Here is an 18,485-nt window from a genome sequence, read left to right as displayed (position 1 = left end):
CTGGGTCGCACTTAAAACAGTGTCCAGCACATACAAAGCAGTCAACAAATGTCAGCATCATTATAGTTAATGTCAATGTTCAACTGCTTCGTGTTGCAAATATAGCAAAGAGAGTTCTAGGGATATGCTTTCTTTTTTTTTTTTTTTTTTTTATAATAATCCTTTGACGTTTACTTATTAGAGTGGAACATGAGTTTCAGGAGAGTGATTTGGTTGGGGAAGGGAGCATGAAGCAACAAAGTATTTTCAAAAAGTATAACAATTCAGTGAAAATTTATACATCAGTTGATGTTGCCCTAAGTTTTACTAATCTTAAAACAAATGTTTTTAACTGCAAGGGAATAAGCTTAAACATAGGATATCAAATATTTGCCAGTCCATTATTTATATATTCTTCATCTTGGCCATAAGGTCTTCCAAGCTTTCACTAGAATCTTCCACTGTTACCTCAGGTACAGAATCTTCTTGCTTTTTTGGAATTGTATATGCCACTGTAATCCCTTCAGGTAAGTCAGGAACTGGACCCAAAGAGTTTTTCAGTTCCTCTTCTGAAACCTCAGATACCAGTTCAATACCCCACTCATTATCTTCATGTATTATCGCTTTCTCTTCTTGAACAACCTCCTGTTTGGGTAGTGCAGCTACCTTTTTCTTATATTCGTCCTGTTGCTTCCTGCAGTTTTTGTCTTCACACTGAGGATTTGGTTTCATGGACATGGTAGGAAAGAAATCCTACATGGCATTGTATCCAAGGTAGAAACTAACAGTACCAAAACCTAACAGAAACTTTAACACATTTTGTACTAAGATTCCAGCCACCACTCCCATCGTAGTAGGAAGGCTGGCTGCACAAACACCTTCCCGTTTCAGAGTCTTTTCATCAATATTTGCAGCAACGACAAGTGGTGGAGCACACGCAAAACAAGCAGATTCTCCAGGAATTATGAGCTGTATATGTCCTGAAACTGCATTTTCACTGACCCCAGACTCCATCCATGTTTGTCCAAGTTCATTACAAGCTGTATTTATTGTCATTCGAGCTTCAAAATTGTCCACACAGCTAAGAACTAGGTCAACAGGTTTTCCTTCTTCTAACCCACCATTACTTATTCTCTCCACGAAATGTTGAAAGTTTTCCACTGTGGTGATATTGTAGTTGTGTACTTCAAAAAGAACATCAGGATTAATGTTTCTCAAAGTATGTTCAGCTGCTTGAACTTTACTTAATCCTGCTTGATGAGGTTGGAAGAAAAGTCTATTCATATTGGCCAGTTCCACCTTGTCATAGTCAAAGAGCAGCAACTTACCAATGCCACATCTTGTCAGCATTTCAGCAGTCACACTACCAACTCCACCAACACCTACTATTGCTACAGCAAAAGTACGGATTTTCTCATAATCATTTACAATTCCCATTCGCTTCAATGCCATCAGGCGGCTGTAGGGGTTGGAGTTCACCACCTCCGAGCTCATCTGCTCCACGCGGGGCCGGACGACCCCTCCGCCGGCGCCCCCCACGGCCCGCCGGCTCCTCTCCTCGGCCAGCTGCCGCTCCAGGGCCTGCACCCGCTGCTGCAGCCGCTCCGCACACTCGGCCATGGCCGGGCCCGCTGCCGCCGAGGCCTTCATCCCGGCCTCCCCGCCGCCCCGCACTGCCGGCCGGCTCTGCCCACCAGGGTAAGAGAGGAGGCCCCCGCCGGCCTCTCGGCTCAGTCAGGGGAGGGCCCAGCGCCCCGCAGACACGTCTCCACCTCCTCGCGGTTCCGCTTCCGGCGCGTGGCCGCCATCGTGCCCCTCAACGAAACCGGGATATGCTTTCTTAAACTCAGTACAGAAAACATTTTGGTACATTTTAGAGTTTCTGGTCCAGAATCTCATGAGCCTGAAAGACTGCCCTTTAACAGTGAAAAGTGTGTGTTGGGGGTGGGAGTGGGGGGTCTTATGCTGCCCACAGCAAGAGGAGATGTGCTAAACGGGGCTGTGACCAACATGACAAATGTCTGTCTGCAAGGACGTGTAAAAGACAGTGCTCAAAGTAGAGGGGGTGCTCTGAAGCCCTAGAATTCTCCAGGATCTTAAACTCCAGGCTCCTAGCAGCGGCAGGGGAGGCAGGGCGAGGGCTCGGAACTTAAGGGGTGCTTGCTCTCGGGCACGCCCCTGCACCTGCAGGACCCGACAGGGAGCCCAGCCTTGGACTCCCCAACCCTACGAGGAGCCAAGGCCCTGACCTGGCGGCTCCGGGAGTCCTGGGGAAGCCGCACCACACCCGCAGGCAGAGACGCTGAGCCCACCTGCGAGCCACCTCTGAGGCCATCCTAAGAGCTGGGCTCAAGTGCAGGTGAAGCAAAGCTCCACTCCACGGCAGGTGCCCGTGTGTGGACGGTTCCCTGGGGAAGGCAAGTCTCTGAGTCAACACCCACAGACGCAGCTTTGGCCGCCGTGCTGCGCGGAGCGGGCCGGTCACAGGTCCCGCAAGCTGCCTGGAGCCTGGGAACTGCCGACTTCCCACCCACTCCTGCAATTCCCCGAGCATCTGTCACCCTATTTGCTCCAAGGTGAAGGGGTTAAAGCACTAACAGCTATATATACACACACACACACATATATATAATTTATATATCTGCATGTGATTAACGGGAGAAGTTCAGGTGGTAGATACCTTACTAGAATTCACATAAAAATAAAATTTAAAAAAACATAAGACAGTACAACACAAACAGTGAGCCCTAAAGTAAACTATGGGCTTTAGTTAGTAGTATAATTATAAAAATATCCTCTCATCAATTGTTAACAAAAGTACCACACTAATGCAAATTGTTAATAACAGGGGCAGGTATATGGGAACTTTGTTTCTGCATGATTTTTGTGTAAACCTATAACTTTTATTAAAAACTAGAATTAAAAAGCACAGTGGCTCCGAGCCAGACCTCCTGGTCCAGACCCCACTCGACCGCACATGAGCCTGAGTCTCCCGCCCGCGTTTCGTGGTGGACGTACTAAGTGTCCACCGCCTCGCAGGGCTTCGCAGCCCGGGGAGTCACTGTCCCAGCTGGGGCGAGGGACCTGGCCTGGGACTCGAGGACACCGTGGGTTGGGTCTGCCCTCAGCCCACCTTAAGGAAGAGCCCTGCGCTGCCCCTGCCTGGAGCCCCGAGGACGCACAGCAGGTTGCACACTTGACACTTGCTGAATAACTAAAACAAGGGGCAGATTAATGAGGACAAGGACCCAACTGCCAACGTGTAAGCTGATGTGAATTGCTCTCTGTGGAGAAGTTAGGCCTCTGATTTCATCTTTATCCCTTAAACCCTCCTTTCTCTGATGTGATCCGACCCCACCCAGCCCCACTGAATGAGATCCCAGAAGAGCCCTTAGGTAACAAGGATGCAGACCTGGGAAGGCCTCTTGGAGGAGGTGACCAGAAGAGCGATTCAGGGCAAAGAATAAGAAGGGGAACAATATTTACAAAGCATCGAAAAATGCCAACGAATCTACTTTCCACGTAGAGAAATAACATCCTGAAATGCCACGGTGAAATAAAATGCTTGAACTATGCCATCAGCTGGCACAGAAAGCCAGTGTGCAGACACGCTGTGCGTTCCAGGGCCACGAGGGCTGGGGGTGCTCGGGGGCCAGGCCACCCAAGACCTTGCAGGTAGGGCCTGCGTTTGAGCTTTACTGCAGTGCAAAGCTCTCACAGGACTGTAACCGAAGAGTGACTGGAGTCAGTGTGCGTTCTCGGGAAGCAAACCCCCTGCCGCTGTAAGAGGGGCCTGTAAGAAGCCAGGGGCAGAACCGGAAGAGCCGACGGCAAGGACAGTGAGAGAAAACACGGCCCCATCCTGGACCAGCCCGGCCGAATCGCAGACGGGAAGGCGTCATCCTGCAACACCTATTCACAAGAGCCGATGGCTCGAACAGAGGTGAGAGGCATGGGGGTGGGCAGTAGCTGCGGTGCTTTGTAGCACCGAACAAAGCATGTCCTATTTCTTCTCACAATCAAGAAACACTACTTCTACACGGGAGCCACACTGGGTGGGAGGAAAGCAATTCCATCCTTTATTTTCATCTTCGTGGAGGGCCTCCTTAGATAAGAGGTATACGGTGGCGACAGTATACTGCTTCTGCCCTCTAGAAGCCCACAACGCAGCATGGGGGACACAGAGAGGAGGACGTGGGACAGGACGTGCCGGAACTTCCCCACCCAGGACCCGTTCTTCCCGCGTCGCCCCTCTCGGCACGGGGCAGCTCCACCCCGCGAGCGGGTCAGGACCCACTCCTGGCTTCCTTTCCTCTCACACGCCTGTCCAGGCCAGCAGAAATCCCGGGGCTCCACCCTAAGAGGGAGCCCGCCCCCACCTCCTCCCCCCCCCCCGCCCTGCACGGCACCCCGCGCCTGGCCCTGGTGGGTCTCCCCGCGCCTGCCCGCCCTCCAGGACGTGCGCGCTGCGCGGCAGCCAGAGCGCGCCAGCCGCCGGCGGCCCAGCAGCCTCCGCGCCACGCGCCTGAGAGGGGCCGTGGAGGCCCTGCCCCCCGGTCCTCCTCGCGCTCCTCTTCAGTAGCCCTGCCCGGCCAGCCCAGCCCGGGGCGGCGGCACTGCTCAGCTCCCTACCCGGTGTGTTCGGCCAAGGTGGCCTACAGCACGCTCCACCGCCCCGGCAGGACGCCTCTCGCTTCCTCTTTGATTCGCCTCCCAGCTTCATCTTTATACCTAGCGTGTGCCCCTCACTGACAAAGCTGTGTCCTCACCATGTGCGTCCTGGCCGTCGTCCTCATTAGACAGCCACTCCACGAAGGCAAGACTGCACCCAGAACAGGGCTCGGGACCTGCAACCTGCTCAGGAAACCTCTGTCAAATAAACGGATGCGAACCTAGCATAACAGAGGCACGTAGGAAACACAGGCATGGAGTGGCAGTGACACTCTCTGCCTGGGGCAACTGGAGAATGACACAGACACACATTTGAATCTGAAGAAAAATATACAGTTTTGCCAGGCAGGAAGAAGGAAAGACGATGCTAGGTGGAGGGCACAAGGGGGCCAGGGTCTGGCCTGACATGTGGCAACGTGGACAGAGGGAAAGGCAGGAGGGGAGCGGAGCGGCGTGCACGGGGCTTGAGGACCGCCCAGAGCTGGAGCAGGCGAGCGCCGGCCCCCAGGGTGGCAGCCTGGCTCCCTGGGATGTGGAATGCCGTAACAGTGAGAAGGGAGCAGGGCTTGTGACAAAACACAACAAGTTCAGCTTGAATTTAAAGTTCCTGGGCAATATTCGGATCAAGCTGTTCCATGTACAGCTGGGAAAGGGCTTGGAGGCAGAAGAGTGGGCCAAACCAGTTAGATGAGCCTCCAACGGGCCGTGACAAGCCCTAGGCCACAGAGACCAGCGACCCCATCCTTTGTCACCACCGGCTGCATCTGCGTTCCACTGGCGGAAGCCCTCTGCTTCAGCGTCGCTCCAAGCTGCTTCAACCATGGCAGGTGCTGGCCCCTGAAAGGAAGGAGTGCACTCCCTTGCCTGGCGGTTGGAAAGCAGCGTCCTTGACCTCCAGAGTCCCCAGAAATCCCCAACTTCTCGTACCTGCAACTTAAAACATTAATGTGACCTCCCCAGACTAGGCAGGCACTTGTGTTGATGGACCCCGAGATAAAGATTCCAGGTCATAAGAAGCTAAAGGAGAGTGGCAGGGAGTGCCACAGTGGGGGATGGAGAGAAAGGGAGCCAGAAAAACGCGCAGGACGCTGACCGAGAGTCAGTGGCATGAAAGTGACTGATGTTATCACTGTGCTGTTAGTGCAAGCAGGTTGGCACTCGGCTGGGTTAACCAACTCGGACACGCGCACACTGAGTCAGAGCCCAAGTGCAGAATGAACACCGAGAGGGGGCGTGGCAGATCCGGGCTCAGCGCACGTGCAAGCAGGCTCCAGCCTCAACCCCAGCTCTCACGCTTGGGGGGCCGGGGGGCACGGGACCCCACACCACACTCATGCACGGACGTCCATTTCAAATCACTGGAGTCAGAAAGTTCAACCCTCTGAATTTTCACCAGCCCCAGGCAAGTCCTCAAGCGTGGCAGCAGCTTCATCTTTGGTATTTGTTTACAAACAAGCTGAAAGAGTCCCACATAATCCCAGCACTTCCAATGTCGCTGAGAGAAACACCAGTTTTAGTGTCAGTCCCCAGCACTCCCAAGAGGCCTATTTTTAGTGGATTATCTCCCAGGCCTCCCGAAATGAAGCAAGCCCCAAATTATTCCAATAGTTATAGAACAATGGAAAAAAGTCAAAAAGGGTTAAATTTTTGCTCTTTTTAAATACTTACATTTACAGTTTTAACACACCCTTGCATGCATGTCAACGTATGCATATCATTATTAGGAAATAACTCAAAATACCCCAACACAAAAAACTATAAGAATGTGGGGCATAGGTCAAATGGCCATTTGCAAACGCTATTCCCCTCTTGCCCTCCAATGAAAGGCCCTGACTGTGTCAGGGCTGTGCAGCCAGGAATTTCAGAAGGAAGAGCGAGCAGGACAAACTTGCAGGTATCAGAACATACAGTAGAAGAAGCCTTAAACCCTTTGTGCCTAAATAAATGCTACCAAATGGCCCTTCCACACTATTTGGAAAGTTGAAGCTTCTCTAATATTTCATCCACAGAGTTTTGCTTACTAGTATATGACACAGTGAGGGCACTTCGGTTTCAAGCAAGAGAAACTGTGTTGACGAAGCTACGCAACTCAGGGAGTTATTACCAGGTGATGGGGCTAGTTCCCTGAAACAAAACTAAATCTGAAGGAGGGAGCAGGTGTAGCTCAGTAGCTGAGCACCTGCTTCCCATGTACGAGGTCCTGGGTTCAATCTCTGATACCTCCTCCTACAAACAAATGAACAAAAAACCCAACTTTCATTGAGGAGTGGGCATAGCGCAGTAGTTGAGCGCCTGCTTCCCATGTAAGAGGTCCTGGGTTTGATCCCCGATACCTCCTAAAAAAAACAACAACAAAAGAAACACTAAAGCTGGAGGAAAGGGCAGACACCTGAGCAGCTCTAGAGAGCCAAGTGGCAACGATGTGGCAAGACTCCTTAAGGCGCCCTGGCTGAGTTTCATAAACCCTCACCATTCCTGGACTTGGCGTGCCATTCCACTCAGGAGTCTCTCGGGCAAAGAGCACCTGAATGGCAGGTCTGGTCATGGACCACCCATCCCTTGGCCAGACAGATGAGGTCTCTTCATTTCTTTTTCCAAAGGGAGAAGGGGGGGTTCCCCAAAGCCACCCAGTTGGGGGGAGCATAGGTGATGGGCAGGCAAAAGCCACAGGAGTGCCCTGCCCCATGGACAAGTATTTTCCATGTAACATTCAGGACCAGGGAGAACAGCATTTACTCTTGATCGGGATTTGCTCTGGCGGGTGGAGTGGAGCACCATCTCTCAGAAAGCTGGAGATGGTGACTGCTTAACTTTGGGCATCTCTGTAAACCCGATTTTTTAACTGGTTTTATCAGTGCTTCCATCCTCAGAATGTGAGGATAAAATTCTTCCAAATTCCCTTTGACCTGAGCCCAGCTTTAACATCAGAACCTTCCATGGGGACATCCCATGGGCAATGTATTTCATCATCCTTGTCCGGAAAATGCCAAAGGGGCAGTAGTATCAAAAAAAAAAAAAAAACAACTCACTAAATGCAATGGAATATCGAGAGCCCTTTAAAGCAAATAGCTCTTGCATTATTCAGATCTCAAAGAAATCAGAAAATGTCTTTTTCCCTGAACTTAATTCAATTGATTAAAGTAAGAAATGTTTTTATAGGCCTCCCAAATGTTCACCAAATTACAAAGAACTTCCAGTAAAAACATTATAGACCAAATCCTGGACTTTCACCGGAGAGCACAATGATTTAAACAATTTAGAATAATTTAAAATGCTTTGTTCCCCTTGAAAAATAAGGGTAGACTGACAAGTTAACTGAAAAAAGACATACATACTCATATACAATCACACGTTATTCAGCAATTACTGAAACACTTAAAATCCAACAATTTCAACAAAAGGGAATCAGAACGGCACATTTCCGGTGTGTTTCCTATTGTGTACGGCACATCTGTTCTCTCATCGACCACACACGGATGCCCGCTGTGTGGAAAGTACTGTGCTGGGGGCGGGGACACCTGTGAGCACTTCTTGCCCCTGCAAGCCCTCTTACCTTAGCCACACCCTTCCCCGATTGCTCCTCCTGACACCCCTGCCCCCCACCATCTCTTGACTAGACCCCGGCAGCCCCTTTATGTTAGAGCGCAGGTGGAAGAATGAAGGGGAGTTCTTGGCCTTGAGTTCCAAACAGCGAAGTCCAGCCCCACACACTAGATCTCCAAGCCCAGGCCTTACAGAGGGATTCTCTGGCCTGAGAAAGAAGGAAGAGATGTGAAGAAGGAAAGAAGGGACTTCGGTGTTAGAGCAGGCGTCTGAGAAAGGTCACGTGGCTCTGCCTTGGTGCTCAGTACTGCCACAGGCATGTTTCCAGGGAGAAAGGACCCTACCCCCCAGTGAGGGAAGACGCGCCCCAAACCTCTATGTAGAATCCTGGGGGGTGGGGGGTAACCCATGGGAGCTCTCCGTACCCCCTAGGACCAGAAAGCAAGATGGTGATGTGCCCGGCTGCTGAGTCAGGAACTGGGGCGAACAAAGCAACACCGCGAGGGGTCTCCTGACCCCACGCAGGGAAGGACGGCTGCTCCCCAAGAGCCCATGCTCCGCTGCACGACGGGATTCTGGTAGAAGGTCCGCAGCCCGGGGCCAGGGAAGCAGCCGCGCTGGCTCCGAATTCAGCGTGGAGGCCATGAGCCGGGTGGGCTACAGGACACACACCTGGAACCCGCGTGCCTCCAGGTAAAGAGGCAGCTAGGAACCTCCAAAAGGATTACACTGAAAGCTGAAGTGCTCGCTGAAAAACCACAGCCATTGTAGGGGTTACAATCAAGACGAAAGAGACAGCAGTTCTGCCTCTGGGTAAAGACTCAGATTAAAAATGGCAAATATTTCAACTTGTGCTTACACGGGCACTGGAGGCATTTTGTGATGTCTTTAGAAAGCCAAACAGACATGGGATTGGGACAAATCACTGCATTTCTCACCACAACACAGTGACAGCTAAGCATGTTCCTAGAAAAATGGAGCATTTTCCATTAAGAAATATTATCCAAAACTGTACCAAAATCAAGAGGGCTTTTTCATTACGCCGAGCTTGCATGGCATCGTTTCGCAGGCTCACCCAAGGAGTACTCAGTGACCCAGGAGGGCGTCCTGCCTTTGGCCTTGCTATTTACCCCCGGAGCCAGGTCCAGGCACGATGACGCCCGCGCCAGCACCAACCAGACCGCCGCCAGCTCACCAGGCCTGCTCTGAGGCCCCGGCCACGCCGCCGCGAGAGCCCTGCTCTCCAGGCCCGTGGGCCCGCCTCACGTTGACCACCTCACGTTAACGAGGGGGCTGTTCCCCGAGAGCCCATGCTCCGCTGCACGGGGGACTGGGAGAAGGCTGCAGCCCACAGCCAGCACCAGGGAGTGGACCAAGCTGTCTCAGAATTCACCCTGGAGGCCGCGAGCCAGGTGGGCTACAGGACACACACCTGGACCCTGCCTGCCTCCATGCAGAGCCTCGTTAACGACCCAGGTGAATAAAATCCTTGGCACAGGCTCGTGTTATTTTTATGAGAATCGTGTTTTTATAATTTTGAAAATTACCTTCTGATATTACAAATGGGGGACAAATTTCCAGACCTGCACATCGTGCACTGAGCTCCGAGAACAGCTCCCTCCCCGAGCGTCCCCTGGCCAAGCAGAGGGAAGGCATCAGGGCTGCAGACCCGACAAGGCACTGCTGGTGCCACAAAAGCTTCTATTTCCCTCTTTTTTGCCTCTTCTGCCCTTCACCTGGTAAAAATGGGAAAGAGACAGTTTCTCTAGTCTGCCACTAGATTATTCTGAACTTGGAAAAAAAGAGAAGAGCATATGAAGGGGCAGGCTCTAGAGGAGTGCGCTCTACCACAGAAAAAGTAGAACCGACCGCCAAGCCCTTCTCCACTCACCCCACCCCTGCCCTCACCCAGGCAAGTGCCACCTCCCACCAGGGTCCCCTCTGTCCCCCAACAGCCCAGCTTTCTCAGGTCCCCTTCAAAGCCCCTCCTGCAGCCCCAGATCCACAGAGACAATCCCCTGGTGAGGACGGCTCACACCCCAGCCAAAACACCTGCGATTTTATCGCCGCCTAGGCCAGATGCCACTCAAATCCGTAGGGAATCCAGAACCAGGGGTGGAAGGCACGGTACCATTCAGTGCCAGAACCACCGCAGCCAGCCCGCTCCCCACGTGCCTTGCTCCCAGCCTAAGTGTTCCCTCCAGCACTCGCGCGTGTGCCCTCTGCCTCCCCTCGGGGTGCTGAAAGGCCAGGCACTGCTGTGTCCTTCTGCGGTGGAGCCGTCCCCAAGTCTTACCTGCCTCGCTCTTCCTCTCAGCCCTTTCCACCAAGCTGCCAACGGCTGGCTGTTCCTAAGGAGATGCTGAGTCTTACAATAGCAGAGGCACGGGTTAAAAACCCACAAGAGGGGGCACTCGGCTGCAGGCAGTCTGCAGGGGCTATAGGCGAAGTCAGGGTCATGGGAAAAACAGAAAATTGCTACTCAAGTTTGTTATCCGATTCTCCACTTGTAACTATAAAACTTGCCTCACCGTTTCAGCAGAGGAGCTTCAAAAGAGGCCAGGTTTACTGCATGCAGAGTGTCATTATTTCAAAACTTAGTAGTTCCAAGGGGATGATGGAATTTTGGTATTAAACAATAATCCATTATGAGATGTTGTGTTATTTTAAACTCGTGCTTTTGCAGAGAGGTCATTGCTTAAAGGTTGCCAATTTAGTTCTTCTGACTATATATTTGTGGTTGCAAATACCATCTATAATGCCAACAATTCAAAAATTCTCACATCCACAGCCAAAATTCTGCCACTGAGCTCCAGAACCTTCACTCCCTCCTTGACAGCTCCACTTGGTGCCTTGCGGCCGCCACACACCCAAAAGGTCCAGGATGACCCCCTGGTCTTGCTCAGGCCGGCCGCTTGTCCTCCAGCGTGTGCGGCCTCAGCCGACGGCAGGCGCCAGGGCACAGCCTCGCCGCTGCCCTCCCTCGGCCTCAGGCTGCTCACGGCCACGTCCTCTCCACCTGCCCTGCTCTGCTGCTCAAACCCCAAGCCCAGTCACTTGCCAAAAGGACCCCCATCGTCCTTCTTGAAACCATTCAGTCCAGCAAGAGGAGACTTTTTTTTTTTTTTTACCATGCATGAGTTTGTTTGTTTTAATGCGAATGGGATCAATTCTCAGCTTTCCTGAAAAACCTGCAGCAGGGATCCACAGCTTGGGGAAAAATCCAAAGTGCAGCCAGGAGGCCCTTCGGGATCCCAGCGCCCTCTCTCTCTGCCTCCCAGGCATCCTGGCTTGCTTTATTTTATTTTCAAGGTGACGCCAAGCTCCGTCCTGCTGCAAAGCCTTCGCTTACGGCGTTCTCTCTCTCCACAATCCCTACTCGCTCTTCAAGGCTCAACTCCAACGGCATTTACTCAGGGAAATGCTCCCTTAGCCTCGAGACCATTTCCAATTCCACTGCTGTGAGCTCTTACAGCACTTTCTACTGTGTTTTTTAATTTGGTGTCTGCTCCCTACACTAAATGAATATCCTGTAAGGGATCCCACTGCTTCCTTCCCCTGAGAACTCCCAGAACAGGACAAAGTCCCGGCCACAGGGGCTCCTAATTGCCATCTGTGGTGCGCGTGCGTGAATGAGTGGACACAATGTGCATTATAGGTGCTGCCAATTCGTCTAATAATGGAGATGAGATTTAATTCATTTGGCAACTTTCATACTTGTTTAAACTCCTTTCAACCAAAATATTTTCTTCAGAATTAGAGAATGAGAAGTACTGGAATGTCAGTGACTTGGAAAGTTCTCCTCATAATTATTGTTTTTGGAAGACATTTTTGGAACGTCACAGCAATATTGTGTAACTTCCTCACCTCAGACCGATCGAGGTGGCCGTCTACCAATTTTAGAGATGCACCACTGAAGCAACAGAGAGTGGTGAATGCAGAGTCTCAGCCTAGCAGTACTTCTTCAATTCCGTAGCCACTGAGCTACATCACCATACGGGGACATATGTGGACAAAATTAAGAAACAATTTTGTTGGCATGGGGCCTCCAGCCATTTGCATTTACCATTGATGAAAGAGTAAATTAGTATAATCTTTCTGAAAAAGAAACTGGCTGTACAATTTAAAGGCCTTTTGAGCCAGGGGTTGAGAACGGAGGGTTTGCTCTTAGGAGACCATCCCGAATTCTAGCGCGGGCGCTCACTAGCTATTTGAATGTGGACAGGTTTCTTCCCTGCTCAAGCTTTGGCTTCCTCATCCAGAAAGTGGAGATTAATACAATGCTTTGCTCATTAAATGAGGTAGTATGTATAAAAGCCACAGTGCCAGGAACACCCAAGAATTCAACCCATTCTGGCTGTTATTTTACCAATCCTACGTCTAGGAACCTATCCTACAGGAAAAATCAGAGGTTTGCACACGAGCTTATTGGCACAGCATGCACAACGTGAAGCCTTAGAAGCAGGGTCACTTCCAGGTACATCAGCCAATGGGCATACAAGGGAGAGAATGCAAGAGGCACCATTTAAAGAGATTCCGCAGGCGCCCTGCGCCACCTCCTCTTCTGCCGTTCCCACCTTTCCCTGCAGTTAGGACGGCCCATGTGAGGGAGTTTCAGCCGACAGAAGCACAGAAGTGATGCAGGCCACCGCCAGGGCTGGCCCCGACATCACGCCCCCGGGCCCTCCAGCTCTGCCTCCCCTCCCGACTTTGATGTTGGCAGCCAAAGGTTCCAGAGGAGTCACCACTCAGGGCAGCGCAGACAACGCATCAGCCCTGGGGACTCCCCCTCAAGCAAGGAGATTGCGGGATTAAGAAATAAGTATTTGCTGTATGAAACTGTAAACATTTGGGGTTTATTTGTTAGCAAGCAGAGCTTCGCTTACCTTAGCCTGACTCATAATTATGACAAAATGCACACAATAAAAGGGCGAGTAAACAAATATTTATGATCCCAGATCAATAAAGGTCATATAGCCATAAACATGCATGGAAAAATATGGAAGGCTATTCATCAAAATGTTAACAGTTATAATCCCTGAGTGTCCTTGAAATACTAAGTGAATTTTATTTTCTTCCTCATTTTTAATATTATAGTAATTGTCTACCATGCTACATGTAACTTTCAAAAACGAATCGTATTTGATTTCAAAACAAATTTTTAAAATATAAAAATCACACAGAATCGAACACAGCCAAGTTCATTGGGAGGTTAAAGGTTAGGCGGTGAATTCTTCCAGACGATGACGCTGTTAGGACACGCAGAGAAGTTAGGCCTGTGCTGCGACGCGGTGCTGCGGAAGACGTAGCTCTACACACGGAGCAAAGGTTAACCTAGGGAGCGAGACAAACACACGTCTAAACCCATCGGTGCAGGTGCACGTAATCGTGCCTGGAGCAGGGCCCTTAGGAGACGCTCACCCCCGCAGGGTCCTGCGCCGTCAGGCTTTGGTGGCAAGGGGATAACTGCTGCTCAAGTGGGAAGAGCTCCGTGGGCCCGAGGCTGGACAACGCCGATTCTAACACTGCTCTGGGCGTTGGACACATCCTGATCCCACGCTCGCTGCGGAGCCCGGAGTCCGTGGGGCGAGGAGCCTGGAGGACGCAGGCCCTGCACACACCCACCTGGGCCCACTCCCCGCACGGGCCCCCATCTCAGGTGGGTCCAGCCCGCGCACACGCACGTGCATGTGCTGCGTGGCGGCCCTGCCTTGGGACCGACTGTCTGGGGAGCCTGGGCTGGGACAGCTCCCTGGCACCCGTCCCTCCCGCCAGCCCCATCAACGGCCCACGACTCCAGGTCCTGAGAAGCTGCCTCTGCAGCCTCACCCCAGGGACCAAGCTGCAAGGCCCGGGCTGCGCCTTGGACCACCCCAGTGCCCTGCCCGGCAGCGAGGGGCCTGCAATCACAACGGAGCCCATCAGGGCCAGTGTGGGCACTGAGTCCAAACGCAGGCCGGGTGCTCGCTTCACCGAAGGCCTGGGTTCAATACAGCCAACTTCCTGTCCTGAGAGACCCAGACCTAAGTGTGAGCCGAGAGGAGCAGGCAGGAGAGGGGAGGAGCGGGGAGAAGAGGGGAGGAGTGAAGAGGAGGGGAGAGGGGAGGAGAGGGGAGGAGCAGGAAGGAGAGGGGAGGAGTGGGGAGGAGTGGGGAGGGGAGAGGGGAGGAGAGGGGAGGAGCAGGGAGGAGCGGGGAGGAGAGGGGAGGAGCAGGGAGGAGTGGGGAGGAGAGGGGAGGAGCGGGAAGGAGCAGGGAAGACTGCGGAGGAGCAGCGAGGAGAGGGGAGAAGGGCGGAGGAGTGGGGAGAAGGGGAGAGGAGCGGGGAGGAGTGGAGCTTCCCCACCCTGGATCGACCTGCACCTGGTACAAGGAATGTTTCAATTACATCTGCCAATACTCTCCCGCCTGTTCCAGCCAGTCTGACTTGAATTTTCTTTTCCTTGCAAACAAAGCCTCCTAAATGAGGGCAGCGCTGGAGGTGAGCGCCTGCAATAGTTCAATACTAATTTCCTGTTCCCATTGAGACGACAAGCGGCGGCCCCTGCCTGTTTAAGATGGACGGACTGAGGACGAAAATCTTCAAGAAGAATTTTCAGACCCCAGAGAGAGGCTATACTCTAGTGACTCTCCTCTCAGAGCGTACAGTCTTGTCCCGACGATATTTCAAGTCTCTGTTCCGTGCAGGTATTTGGACTGTCTTATTTTCACCCTTCTGAAGGTACAGGCAGCTACACACATTTCAAGTGCAGAATTAGCATTCTGCTTCCTTGAGCAAGGAGGTGAGACCACAGTGATAATAGCTGAAGATGCGTCCTCAGAGCTGCAGGCTCTGGGGCTTTCTGCCACTCACAGCTTCTGACGGAGAGCCTGGCCCAGTTCACCAGAGCCACGCAGTCAGCTTCTGGAGTCTTCAGCCATTTATTGTGCAAATCACCTGCTTTATCCCTGTTTGGGGAGATGGATGGATTGAAAGCTATTATTGTCAGTGTAACGGTTCCACAGATAGCAGGTACAGACAAGGCTATGCACAGGGTTCTGTGCCAGCCATGCAAACACAGGCAGGCGGTGGAAATACAGCTATTGAAATCCACAGGGGTTGTTCTATTCCCTGCCCCTTGCTTGGAATGTACAATGGATACAGCCTATGCTGATGAAATCTACAGCCCACTAACTAGCCCCTCCAAGGCACATCTTAAAAACGCTACATGTAAAAGGAAAAGCACTTCGCACAGTCCAGGGCTAAATATGAACTGCACAACATTTTGAAGTTTTTTAATTGAATTGAAAATCAGCTTCTTAAAACTTGAGAAATTTCACGTGAAAATCAGGATTTCTGACTCTTCTGCAAACTAAGGTCAGCAGCACTGGGCCTGGCACCTGGAATGCCAGTTGTTGGCTGGAGTTGAGCTACAGGCCCCACCCCTCCCTTGGTGTCTTACACCAGCTTGTTCACACACATAGGGTCGTATCACTGGGCTCAGCTGCTGTTTGACCTTACGGCCCCCTCTTTTAAGGCATGTTCTGTTAGTATTTTCGCTGTGGTTTCCTGAGGTTTTGAGGCATCTGACTGCCTGTGAAAGCCTTCCTGGGAAGTCTTCAGAAACGTGGTGAATAATAGAAGCCCTCAGGGTTTCCAATGTCAGCTGTGATAACCTCATATTAATTTTTTTTCCTTTCTTTTGCCCCCAAAGAATGTAAAGTCGTATTGTGACACATAGTAATAAAATATGCATTGATATTTCTTAAACCCAAAAAAGGGGGAAAGAAAACTATGAAGCCATGCACTCCTGCAGGAAGTGCCCTGCTCAGGGGAAGGAAGTTCACCTGCACGCAGGTAGAGAGGTGGGGTCTCGGGGAAGTTAACGAATCCTAGGAAGGACAGTAGAAGGGGGAACCTATAGATCTATTTGGAAAAGGTCACAGTATTCATCCAGTAAGGGTGTTTGTATCTACCAAGGGGCCCTTACCCAAGGGAGCGAAAGTTATAAGGAATTCACTAAGTTTCTCAGGGAAGCAAAATATTAAGGATCTCTTGGCTATTTGAGATTTTACCCTTTAGAATACCCAGCATGAAAGCACTGACTATGGAGAGGAAAATGTCCCCCACATGCCAGCCATACTGCTGGAGCACATTGGAGACAGAGACCCTCAGCCACCACAGCATCTGAGGGCTGAACGCCTCTGAGGGCTGGATAAGGTTTAAACGCTCGCGTCACGCTCAGACCTGAGAGCGGGCTTTCTGCCCGCTCGCCGCCACCTGGCTCAGGTCTCCCAGGCTCCCTGAGCAGAGCAGAGCGGGGAGCAGCCAGCACCATGCACACAGGGCGCCCCCAAAGCAAAGGCCGTGGAGGCGACACACAGTACACGTGTGAAGGGCAGACTCCACTCTACTCGACACAGAGGCTCGGGGCACATGAGTACTTCTGTGCACAAGCTGTGCTGTGTCACGCATGCACCATGTATGTGCTGTGCATGTGCTGAGTATGTGCATGTGCTGTGTGTGCGCTGTGCACATGCTCAGTATGTGCACATGCCATGCCATGCATGTGCATATGCCGTGCTGTGCTGTGCATGTCCTGCATGTGTATTGCTGTGCATGTACTGAGTATGTGCACATGCTATGCATGTGCTATGCTGCACATGTACTGAGTATGTGCACGTGCTGTGCATGTGCTATGCTGTGCATGCCCAAGAAGCAAGCAGGTGGAATCCTAGTACTAACAGCTGTGTGGTTCTGAGTGTTGTTTACTCTGTGCCTCTGTCCTCTCATCTGCAAAACATGGAAAATCAGTCCCTGCCTCCGAGGATGAATGCCAATTACCTGAACCAATATTTGGTGCTCAGTAACTGCCCTGCAAGTGTCTGCTATTTTTATTAGGGTGGTGAAACCACCACAGCATTTTTGGTGTCTATTTGCAATGATGCACCTTCTCACCTTGCTATGACCAGGCATATCTAGTTGCAAAATAAGGCCAGGTATGTGCTACAGAATAATCTTGTGTTGACATATGTCGAATTCACTAAGTCCCTCAACACAATGAGGTCTCAAGATGAAGCAGAGTATCAAGTTCATCGTGCAGCCCCCGGGACCAGGGGCCTCTAGGAGGCAATCCCATTAGCAGTAGAAATTTCTCCTAGTTCCACACTGAAGTGATGTGGGGATCCACATGGAATGGATAATTAAAATTAGGGCAAATCTATCACATGAATATGTCAAAGATTAACCAAATTTTAGTTTACAAAATATTGAATCAGGGAAACGGACTTTGGCCCAGTGGTTAGGGCGTCCGTCTACCATATGGGAGGTCCGCGGTTCAAACCCCGGGCCTCCTTGACCCGTGTGGAGCTGGCCATGCGCAGCGCTGATGCACGCAAGGAGAGCCGTGCCACGCAAGGGTGTCCCCCGCGTGGGGGAGCCCCACACGCAAGGAGTGCGCCCATGAGGAAAGCCGCCCAGCGTGAAAAGAAAGAGCAGCCTGCCCAGGAATGGCGCCGCCCACACTTCCCATGCCGCTGACGACAACAGAAGCGGACAAAGAAACAAGACGCAGCAAATAGACACCAAGAACAGACAACCAGGGGAGGGGGGGAAATTAAATAAATAAACAAATCTTTAAAAAAAAAAAAATATTGAATCATTAACCTTGACAACAACTCTGAGGTCAGTACTCTGATCCCATTTTATAGATAAGGAAACTGAGACCTGTGAAACTTAAACCTCAAGTTTAAGTTGGTACTCAAGTTATGTGCACCAGCGGAGGGATGTTACATACCCAGAGGAGCAGAGCACTGACGTCAACAAGTAGCAAAGCCAGGGGACCCTGAGACCCGCGGTGTGATTCCATAATTCACAAGGAAAACCAGCTCTACCGAGGGATAATGAACTCGCCTGTCTCTCTTAATGGAGCCTAAGGCTATTTCTGGGGGAGGAACTATCGCTCCATCTCATTCTTTTTAATAGGTGCACAGTATTCCAAAGTACAACTGTGGAAAAATTTACCTTTCTGCAGTTTCAGAGCCATATAATAAATTCAAAATAGAATGTGTATCATTTCAAGTGTTTTTCTTTTTTTACCAAGAAAAGGACAACTTCTGCAAGCAAACAAACAAGTTTTGTTTTTCGTTGAAAGCTTCTAAGTCCACATATGGTGAGTACCCTGGGTAGTTTAGTTCGGGGAGAATATCACAGAATCATAAAGGGAGACAAGTGTTTTTAAAAAGTAAATGTGTGCATTTAGCCTCCACCTCGACTGTCTCAGTCCTGCCAGAACTTGATGAAAGGGCTCCCTA

The 18,485-nt window shown here is 51.2% G+C and overlaps 1 protein-coding gene and 1 pseudogene across 1 annotated transcript in view; both read right to left on the bottom strand.

Annotated features, from left to right (window-relative positions):
* Positions 1–18,485, bottom strand: part of TMEM132D (transmembrane protein 132D) — a 707,326-nt gene that overhangs the window by 585,018 nt on the left and 103,823 nt on the right. The gene's annotated exons all lie outside the window — the stretch shown is intronic.
* Positions 257–1,758, bottom strand: LOC105745483 (ubiquitin-like modifier-activating enzyme 5; annotated as a pseudogene).

Source organism: Dasypus novemcinctus, chromosome 19 (assembly GCF_030445035.2).
Source record: "Dasypus novemcinctus isolate mDasNov1 chromosome 19, mDasNov1.1.hap2, whole genome shotgun sequence".
Lineage (NCBI taxonomy): Eukaryota > Metazoa > Chordata > Mammalia > Cingulata > Dasypodidae > Dasypus > Dasypus novemcinctus.
The sequence above is the reverse complement of the archived record's forward strand: the minus strand, read 5'-3'. Positions and strand labels throughout refer to the sequence as shown.